An 11,476-nucleotide genomic window follows, 5' to 3' on the forward strand; every position below is an offset into this window, starting at 1 on the left:
AAAAAGTTATGTTTTTAAACATATGAGCTGAGTATTTTAGTAGTAGTATTGAGCACCGATATGGGGACGAGTTTGAGGTTAGATAACTCACGTCTCCATAAACCATGTAGCCATCATGGGTAGTAAAGGATCATACTTTTTAGATGATTCCTTAAGTGTTTTTTAGTCATAGACTAGTGGATCCACTTAGTTAAGGCGTCCTATATGACGGTAAAGTATAGGACAGTTCTGGCAGCATGGGCAAGACGCTGTATCATCACTTAGGCTCATAGTGGTGATTGTCAGTTAGAGAAACTCCCACAAAGTTATATTGTATTTTTATATATACAAACTGAGTCTATTGTATTCTTAAATACATTGAGTTGCTTTCTGCTATTTAAAAGTTTCCATATATTGCATCCCTTATTGTTGGTTTATATTGAGTTGAATATCCAGAGTTGAGTATCTTGAGTTGAGTATCTTAGAGTTGAGTATCTTGAGTTGAGTATCTTGAGTTGATCTGTGCTTCATTGTGTCTAGTACCTTATTTTTGAGTTTCTACTGAGTTGAGAACCTTATTATTGAGTTGAGTGTCTTATCCTTGAGTACTTCTGAGTTGAGTAAGTTTTGAGTATGCTTGAGTATTCCTTGAGTTGAGTAAATTTGAAAAGAGGTAAGTATATTTCCTTTTATCAAGTTCAAGCATATAGCTATGCTTTAGAATTCCCTTAGATAGCTCGTACATTCCACGTACTGAGCCATTTGGCCTGCATCTTTCATGATGCAGATCCAGGTATTCAGGATCATTAACAGGAGTTTCATTGATCCAATCGAGTTCCAGATTTGTTTGGTGAGCCTCCTTGCTTCCGAAGGATCCCTCAGTTATTTCTGTCATGTTATTTCAATTTTGTTAGGATGATCGGGAGTCTTGTTTCGACATCACTCATAGTATTAGAAGCTTCATAGATAGATAGACAGTAGTTCATGAGTCTTTTCCATTTTCAGTTATTAATGTTTAAAGACATGAGTTGCCTCTTTATCAGTTGAATGTTTCCTTTAAAAACATTCTGAGTTTATTATTTGAGTTTATATTTTGATATTATTCTATGATAAGTAAATCTTCTGTTGAAAGGTTAGCCAGGCCAAGGGTTCGCTTGGGTCCACTAATGGTTCTCGAGGAAGAACGAAGACTCACCACTGATGCTGCTGAACTGAAGATCGGAATCCAATCTATGCGTGATCTAAATGCTAAGGACCTGAACCTACATCACGAGAAGATGTAGCGCAGAGTATGCGTCAGTACTTGAAAGGTACTGAGCATACATGATAGAATAAATATGAATAAAATATATAACTGAACAAAGCGATAAAGCAATGATATAATTGGAACATGATAAATATGATAAACATGCTGAATATGAACTAACTGAATGTAATGATCAAGTTTATAATATACTGAAACTGAAGACTGAACTTTAACTGATAACCTGGTCAATACACTAGAATCTGTCAGTGGAAACTACTAATAACCGACATAAAACCACATGAGCTAAATGTGGAGTCCGATGTATACGCCCCATCGAGAGGACCCAATATACCCTGCCAGAGGTATAGAGGCATGACTGGCGTGATCACTAAGTATAATACCCACATAGGGTACTTACCTATGGGGGCACGTAGTTTTGGGACTTATGAGGGTAACTGACCCTATTCCAACTCGGTATTAAGCCACTCCCAATAGAATGTATAAAATACAATATAACTAAAAATAAAATGGATAGCTCAAGATGCTGACATGCTAACTGAAATGCAACATTTTAATTCTAATAATGAGACATTCAATATCTGAGGCATGTGTATCTGTTTAAAACTGGCCTAGCAAGTGTAATTCATGAACTAAATGAATCTACAAAACTAGGGTTCTGAAATTTCATGCAAGAACTAAGTTGAATTGTTAAGAAACTAGGATAATCTGATTTGGAGTATTCTAAAAGCTAAATCACAAGAAATTCTAACAGTCAAGAAACCCTAGGTCTAGATAATATCAAGGGAATCAAGATTCTGACTGAAATCTAGGGACCTAATAGGCAAAAGGAACCCACTAGTGAAATCCCACATACCTGGTGACAAATTCCACGGATAAATCTTTCTATTTCGGGGAAGAAACTGATGAAAACCTGATGCGTTCTTGGACTAGGGCTTGGTCGACTCTTTCTCCTTTTCTTCGTTCAACTTGGATGAATTTTTGAGAATGAGTTGACTAGGGTAAGTTCTAATTTAGTTACTAGTCTAAAATTGACCAAAATGACATAGTTTAGGTGTCCAACGCATAGGGAAAAGACCAAACGACCCTTGACTTTAAAGCTGTCGGAGCCACCGACGGTTCGTGGACTGACCTACGGTCCATCCTGGTCAATCGTCAATGGGGTTCTGGAAGTTGAAATCTGGTGTCTGACCTACGGCCTTGGACCACGGACTGTGGTCTGACCTACGGTCCATAGGTCCTGGCATGGGTCTACCCTTAACCAAATATTTCTGGGCTTTCTGGGGAGGGGTTACAGGTGGCCAACCACGGATCACCACCTACAGTCCGTGGGTCACCCTATGGTCCATAGGTGGTGCCCGTTGGTTGCGCCTGCAACTTCTAGAATCTGCATTCTGGTCTCTCTAGGATACGAGGTGTTACATTATTCTACTTGCATCTTTTTATGATGAAGATACAAGTATTCAGGATCATCAACATGCGCTTCATTGAGATCACTTTGCACTTCCCATTTGAGAGTCTTGGTGATTCCTCCTTGTATTTCGGTGGACCCTATTTTTCATTTTAGTATTTACTTTGGGGCGTCGAAGGTTTATCCCAACGTCTATGTTGAACTTAGAGGATTCATAGATAGCTAAAGTTGAGCTGTTTCAGAAATTCTTTCTTTAAATGTTTAGCGAATATTATATTTTGCTAATATGAGCATTTGAGACAGTTGAATTGTATTTTTCTCTTTAATTTGCTTTTAATTTGCTTGAGTCAAATCTTCCGCTAAGTAGTCAGTCAGACCGATGGTTCTCTTGGGAGCTAGCAATGATTCTCAAATGTCGGCCACATCTAGTGTAGTCTCGGGGCATTACAGTAACACCTGATCCACTAGTACAAACTCACCCACGGTTGTTGAACACGCAACGACACTTCCAAGGGCTCCGAACTCATACTCAACCGAGAAGCATAATGCAAATATACATAAGAAAAAAATAGAGCCTAGATCAAATAAAGTCCAGGTGAGATAATGGCATAAAATAATCGTACCTATTATAATAACCTTTGATGCCTCAGGCTCCGCCCTCCCAAGAGATGCATACAGATTGGCCTTTCTGCATCTACCTTGAACATCAGTCCTATCACTAGATATGCCTCCCCAGGGTCCACCCCGTGTTTCCTGATAACTGCCCCATCATTACTGACCTGGGCACCGCCTCTAGCTGGGGTTGCTACAACTGCCACTAGCCTAGCTAGGTGTGGATCACGTGCAATCATCCCACGTAAGGGACAATCTCTAGATCATGGATAAACCTCAACAGAGCCATAGCAACCCTGTGACTCAGAACGTCAAATAATGGGTATAAGGGTAGAAACGAAATAAGAGTAAGCAATTTAACAAAATTAACACGAGAAATAAGAAGAACCAAAACTAATAAATCCGAAAGCTCCCTCCAAGAACTTGAAAGTTACGAGTACAAAGCTAATAAATAAGAAGATTACAAGTCCCAAAAGTGGACGAAAACAATAGACTTATCTCAAAATACAAAAGACTAGTTAAAAAATACATATGGAGACAAGTAAGATCCAGAATTCCATGTGCTCACCCTCGCATCCGAATACAACAATTAATGGCGCAAACTCATGGTTGAGAGCTGGTGTCCAGAACTGCATCACGAAATTGATGCATAGTGTAACATGAGTACCAAAACAATATATAATCAGTAGGCATCATAGCCCAACTAAGCAAGAAAAGTAAAGACAACATGAGAAGTAGGAATTAAACAGAAAAGAGATAAAAAAATTGGAACTGTAATATAAATGCACACGAGTGTAGAAAAGAACTGATATGAAGTATGTAACAAGAACACTAAAACCCTACTAGACCCATAAGCCCAGAAGGTACACTCATGTGCAAGTTTAAATAAGAATCTGAATGGACCCCAAAATGCCTGATGGGTACATAGAATAGCTATAACTACTAAGAACTGAACCCGCTGAGTCAAAAGTCGGAGAGTGTGTAGCCCGGACCTTAAACCATAGATACCCTCTGTACGTAACCAATAAGATCATCAAAAGCCAAAGAGTAAGTAGCCCAAACCTCGAACCATATATATGATTCCAAAAGAACCAAAGAGGGGGTAGCCGACCCCACAACCATCATGGAGAGGCTTCTAAAAGTAGAAAATATTATCAAGCCGATAGGAATCAACTACGTAGAGGTGACAGAGTCCGAATCATGGACTGTGGCAGTAGATCAAGGATTAGACCTTGAATCTATGACTATAATAGGGTGTTGAAATATACCATGCCTAATCATCATCACGACACCATTGTGGAATGACGTCCATACCAAGGTAACCAATACCATACTCCCAACTCGAATTGAATTGAATCCCAAACCGTCAAACAAAGTGTGATGTCTCAACCGTGTATCACTAGGGCAGTAAAAAATGGAGTAATGGATCAAGGGACATTGGAGCTTAGTTATCACCTAATCTAAAGTTCATTCTACCAGACCCAAGTTTGGTACATCAATCTAAAAGGAGATAAGTTATCCAAAATGACGTTAGAGAAAAAAAAGCCTATCAAATCTAAAATCAGCAAATCTATGGCAAGCACTTATCAATACCTAGACTAAGGCCAAACATGTTTCCAACAATATTCAAAACAAGCTCAACACATACCACAAGGTAAGAACGATCAAAATAAAGGAAAACTACTTGCCAACAAGTCTTGAAATAAACTTGAAACATCATTTCTAAGTAATTAAGCATGATCCTCTATGCACCCAACCCTGTCACACAAATCAACATGTATTTATATTCTCAAGCTCAATCTAAAAATCAGAAAGTTGTAGCCTTTCTCAAAGTAGACAATGCACGCTTCTAATTCATTTTTTTAGAGTTTTCCCCTTATATATGACCTCTGAACGCTGCCACACTATTAAAAATACGATCACAACATCAACATGATTATTTAGACACCAAAAACACATTAATCGGAGATGAACCAAAATTCAAGTCAAAATAAAAATGTAGGAGCCACATTGAAATTCTAAGATTTGACTTTGCAAATGGTCCATTTAAGCTCCTCGAACTTGTGTTCGAAAATTGAACATAATTTAGGGCTAAGAAAGTAGTGAATTAACCACATGCATGTAAATCTAAAATTAAGTTTAAAAGAAAAGATTGGGAATCCCCGTTTGGATGTAATTTACCTCAAATGAAAGGTCCTCGACAATCCCGAATCACCCCAACGCGTACCCATGAGCTTTCTGGAAACTTACGATTTGAAATCACCCGATGTGGAGATTTGTAGTTCAAGATATGAAATTCTAAACTTTGAAGAAGAAGATGATCGCAAGTTAGCCTTTTAAAGGCCAGACATGTTACTTCTTTGCAAATGCGAGGTCCAGGGCCTTGATCTTAGACCACTGGTCAAATGACCTACGCGATCACAAAGGTCAACTTCCGCGACCGCGATGACCAAATACGTTCAACACATGTCACCTACTTTTTGCTATCACAGAGAGATCCACACAAATAACATGACGAAGTGTAATAGCCTTTTTTAAATGAAAAATTGGGTCCCATACTCAAGCTTCATTTTAAGTCGAATTCCAAAGAAAGTCTTAGAATTAGCCTAGAAACCTCATGATCCGCACAAAAGGTACTTCTAAATCAAACTAGACGTTCCAAAGCTAATGAAACCCTCAAAATTGCATTTGTACCGTCTTTCTAAACCTTTGACTAAAGTCAACAGCTCAAGTTCCAAAAGCTCCAAAATATGGAAACTTATATAGAATTTATACAAACAACCAAGTGACCAAACTGTCAGTCTCAAGAAGTCCTAAGTTACTTGGGATCACTATAGGAATGCTCTAAACAATGAAAAAAAAGGCAATAACACATAAATAACCTGAAGGATCATTATAGCATCTCCTCTCTTCTATCACTTTTGAGAGGGGAAGATTCCAAATGAATCACTACCTCATCTCTCCCTCTCCTCTACTCGGCCACCGTCTCTAGCAAAGGAATTACCATGCTCACCATTTCTCCTTCATCTCTCCCTTATCCCAACCGATCTCCTATAAAACCACTAACAATGGAAGTTGTCTCTCCTAAAATGAGTTTCCATGTCTCCCCTCTCTATCTCTCTTCCATCTTCTCTCTCTATTTCATTCCTCTCATATAAAACCATCGGCAATGACACTTCACATTCATACTACTTACAAAGATTGAGAAGTGATGAAAAAAATTAGCAACAACCACAAGATGGCGATGAAGTAACCATAAGTTGTGATGATCTTCAAGTTTCTATATGAATACGATGGGTGGGTTAGTGGGGTTCCACTCACACTGGATCAGGGTACATATATGTTTGTACTTTTCTTCAAGAGGCTACAAGACTTTAGGAAACTTCTCTTCCTTCTTTCTTTTTCATGTTATGACTTTATTCTAATGGAATGTGGTGATCTAAATTTGTATCTAACATCCCTGTAACACCTAGGATTAGAGGAAGGCTAGAAAAGGGTTAAGCGGGCTAATCAAAAGCCCAAAAGTTGACCATGGAACCCTCCATAGAGCCCTAAACGGTCTGTGAAAGGGACCACAGTCTGTTAATGGGCTTGTGAGGTCTTCCAGAACCTTTCCCAAGCAGGCTTCACCTTGAAGGACGCCCAGACGACCTGTGGTGATGTTGGCGGGTCGTTAGGTGGGTCAAATCAGAAGGGGTTCTCCCCTAGTCACTGGTCAAGGATCACAGATGTCTAAACAGCCCGTGAAGCCACACACGGACCATGAAGCTTCACACGGACCGTGAAGTCATCCATGAAGGGGCTTTATCAGACTTAAAGTTTAGGGTCAACTCTAAACGATTAAATCTTTTAGTACAAATTAAATTAGGTGCACTATGACATATCAAATTAAAGATAATTGAGTCTTCTTTCCAATGCCACCTAGTTTGTCTAATTCCAAGCTTAGAGTAAAAATTTATGACTGAAATATGAAGCCCTATCAGGCAGAGTTTCTTCACGACTCGTGAGACGGCCCGTGATGGTCTTAGACGGTCCGTTTAGGCCTCCTTGAAGTTGTTTCGTTAGCTTTTAAGTTAGGGGCTTTTGGGTATTTTCATAATTATTTTAACTCAATACTATTTTGTTTTGCCTTCTATCCTATGTCCTATTTAATGATTTTTACCCCGAAAATCACCCAAATCAATTCATTCTCTCAAATTCCAAAATAAAAATCAAGTCATTCTCTAAAATATTTCTCTCTAAATTTTAAGAAGAAGGATAGGGTTTCAAGTCAAGCCTCCAATTTCACCATTGATTTGAAGCTTTTGGCGTCAAGGTATGATTGCATTCACCTATAGAGTCCTTTCCTCCAAAGGGTTCCTAAATTCTCCAATTTTGTAAAGTTAGATTTCCCAACTCAATTAGGGTTTTATTCAATTGACATGTGTACCTTTCAATGTTTATCCAATTGATTGTTTTATGTATTTTTATGCATGAATTGAAGAAATTGCATGTTTCTAAGTTGAATTCCTATGAACCCATGTGAAATCCATGTTTTCTAGAATTGATCATATGATAAAGCTTTTGAATCATGAAAGATGAGTTTATGAAGATATGCACATTCTTTATTAAAAATGATTTAAGTTGCTTTGAGAGTAAAGCATCCATGTTGTTGTTGTTGTTGTTGTTGCTGTGAAATGATTTCTCACATACACATGAAAGCACGATTGTGAAAGGGGTCTCTCACATAAAGTATTCTCAGAGTTCAAAGGATTTCTCAACTAAACTTTGAATCAAGATTTAGGAGTTGTTCTAATGATGTCTCTAGCTTAGATTGGTTGCTTAATTGTACCTTTCCATGTGTGATAATACGACTATTATTGACTTCCTATGTGCAAAGTCATTGATTTAAAAAAGGAGACTATTCTTATATAAATTAATTTTGGTAAATCCAAGGTTGTTACGCGAAGACCTATTAGGTGGGAAGAGATTGATTTCCCACAGTAGTGGGTTATTGAAGGTGCTACCCAACCTAAGAATAATACTAATGAAGAAATTTCAGAAATTGAACAGTTGAATGATGGAACTGTTAAAATCAGATTTTTTGATCCTAATAGTGTTGATAACCAAAGCATGTCTTCTAGAATTACCAGATCTAACTCTTCTTATATATGTCCTGTTGATTATATCGTATAGGTTCCTTCTAGAGCGTCTACTTCTCAAATTAGAGAAAATTATAAATGTGATAATATAAAAATTGATGGAGATAATATTGCTAGACCTATTCCTAGGCCCAACTCAGATTTAGATATAACTGAATCTGAAATGAATTTTCCAGATGGGTTAACAACATAAAATGCTTTTATGATGTCTGACAAACCTATTGACTTTAGTCCGAGATCACCGGCAAGAGAAAAGATTTCTAAAGAATTTCAGAAATCTAGATGGAAACCTTTCCGAAAATGGTTCTTCATGAGTTTTAATGAAAAAGAACAAATTAGTTTTCAAGAAGAATTTTATAAAGACCTTATTGAATCAAGACAAAATGGTTTAATTGCTTTTGTTCCTTGGTTTATGAGTAAGCATGTTTATAATTATATTTCTATGATTGAAAGAGACTTCACTTCGAGTAATGGAGAATCACTAAATCAGTTTTTCCCCCATTACAATCTTTTCAGATTAATAGAGATGATAAGACTGTGCATTTTAATGCCTTTTCTAAATTATTTGAAGATAATACTGCTTTAGTTACTACCCAACATATCAATGTTATGATTAAGCAGCATAATTATGCAAACATTTATATGAGTGTGCTAGGAGAACATATTGTTTCTCTTCATGATAAAGTTGATAAACTTCTTTCTTAGCTCAGTACCGATTCTAAAGGTAAAGGTAAAATTTCTCAACCCAGCATCCAGCCTCCCCCAGATATTGGGGATTTCAAGTTAAAAGATTTCTCAGATTTGGAGAATTTCTTGGAGAAGACTTTCAAAGGTAATAACCTGAAACCTCTAAAGGTTAATAACCTGTCAGGAGGAGAAAGTAGTTGTAATATGGAGTTTTCTGATGAGATTAATAAGATCTCAGAAAAGTATGCAAGAAAACCGGTTCAAAGGATGTACTACTATCCTAGACCTACTCCCTAAGATGTCTTGCTAGAAGAGCATGAACATATTATAACTAATAGTTATAATGGGAAAGAAATCTATGAATGGAACATAGATGGGTATATAGATCGATGGATCTATACAACTGTACATAGAATGCTTATGTACAATACTATCTGTAAGACGAACACAAATAGTGATAAAACTATTGCTGACATGATAACAACATGATTTACCAGCCAATTAATGGGTTGGTGGGATAATTATCTCAATGAGGAGAAAAGAGATAAAATTCTCTTAGCAGTCAAATAAGAAGATCAAGGATTGACTCAAAATGCTGTTTATACTTTGGTTCTTAATATTATATAACATTTTTTAGGAAGATGGTCTGATAATAGCGAAACCATCAGGACCTTACTCCAGAATCTCAGATGTAAGACTCTTATGTCATTCAGGTTCTACAAGGATGTCTTTATTTGTAGAGTAATGGAACTGCCAGAGTGTAATAGCACTCATTGGAAATCCAAATTTATTGATGGATTGCTGACTCTTTTTGCTGAAAGAGTTAGAAAAATCCTAAGAGGAGATGGACATAACATTAATTATGATGACTATACATATGGGAAACTAATAAGTGCGTGCGTACAGGAAGGACTTTTCTTATGCAATGAAATCAAGTTGAATCAACATATTAAGAGACATCGTCTTAATGAAAGACAACAATTGGGAGAATTTTGTGAACAATTTGCTCTTGATATTCCCAAACCTGCTTCCAAAGATAGAAAAGAGAAGCAGAAAGAAAAGCATTCTTCCAAGAAAGATTATAAAGAATGGAAAAGGAAGAAAATTGAAAGAAAAGAAAGAAGGGCTGAAGGAAGGAAAAGCGAGAAAAGGTTTTATAAATCTAAACACAAATATGACAAGTCAGTTACTTACCACAAATGTGGAAGATTTGGCCATTATGCAAGGGATTGCAGAGTCAAGGAAAAAATAAAAAGCCTTGATATAGAGGATAATCTTAAAAATTATCTTTATAAGATAATGCTTAACTCTGATTCAGGAAAATCAAATTCAGGATATAGCTGCCAGGAAGAATCCTCTACAAGTGAAGATCTCAAAGCTCTTCACTAAGAAGATTATATGTCTTCAGAAGTAGATTGCTTACCTTGCCAACAAGGATTAGAATGTGACAAGGAAGGTGAAGAAGAAGATGATCTTTATAAAATCTATTCCAGTTTAAAAAACTGAGTATCAATGTCATTGATAATGACAAGATCATAGAACTTTTACAAACGGTAAAAGATCCGGAAATAAGAGCCCAGATTATTGATAAGATCAGTAATACGACATCTACCTCTAAGAATCATATTACTGAGGAAATTCCAACCAAAGATGGTTCATATACCATGGAGGAAGTGAAGAATCTTCTTCTAGAAAGGAGAAAACTTATTAGTTCTCCCACTACGATCTATGATCTAAAACAAGAGATTGATAATCTCAAGAAAGACATTAGACATCTCAAGGAAAAGAATGTCATCATAGAGGTTCAACTTGATAGTTTCGAGACTTAGAAGAATTTGAGTAATAACTCAGCTTCCTCATCTTCTTATGAAGGAGAAAGTAATAACCTTGATTTTCTTAAAAATCTGAATTTTGGTAATACCAAAGGTGATTTTTTTCAATGTTTGAAAGACATTAATAGAGAAGAACAAAGGGGTTTTCAGGAAGAATTTTATACTAATCTTATTGATTCTAAGCAAAATGTTTTAATTGCTTTTGTTCCTTGGTTTATGAGTAAGCATGTTTATAATTATATTTCTATGATTGAAAGAGACTTCACTTCGAGTAATGGAGAATCACTAAATCAGTTTTTCCCCCATTATAATCTTTTCAGATTAATAGAGATGATAAGACTGTGCATTTTAATGCCTTTTCTAAATTATTTGAAGATAATACTGCTTTAGTTACTACCCAACATATCAATGTTATGATTAAGCAGCATAATTATGCAAACATTTATATGAGTGTGCTAGGAGAACATATTGTTTCTCTTCATGATAAAGTTGATAAACTTCTTTCTTAGCTCAGTACCGATTCTAAAGGTAAAGGTAAAATTTCTCAACC

This window comes from Solanum tuberosum, unplaced genomic scaffold (genome assembly GCF_000226075.1).
Source record: "Solanum tuberosum cultivar DM 1-3 516 R44 unplaced genomic scaffold, SolTub_3.0 scf00852, whole genome shotgun sequence".
Taxonomy (NCBI): Eukaryota; Viridiplantae; Streptophyta; class Magnoliopsida; order Solanales; family Solanaceae; genus Solanum; species Solanum tuberosum.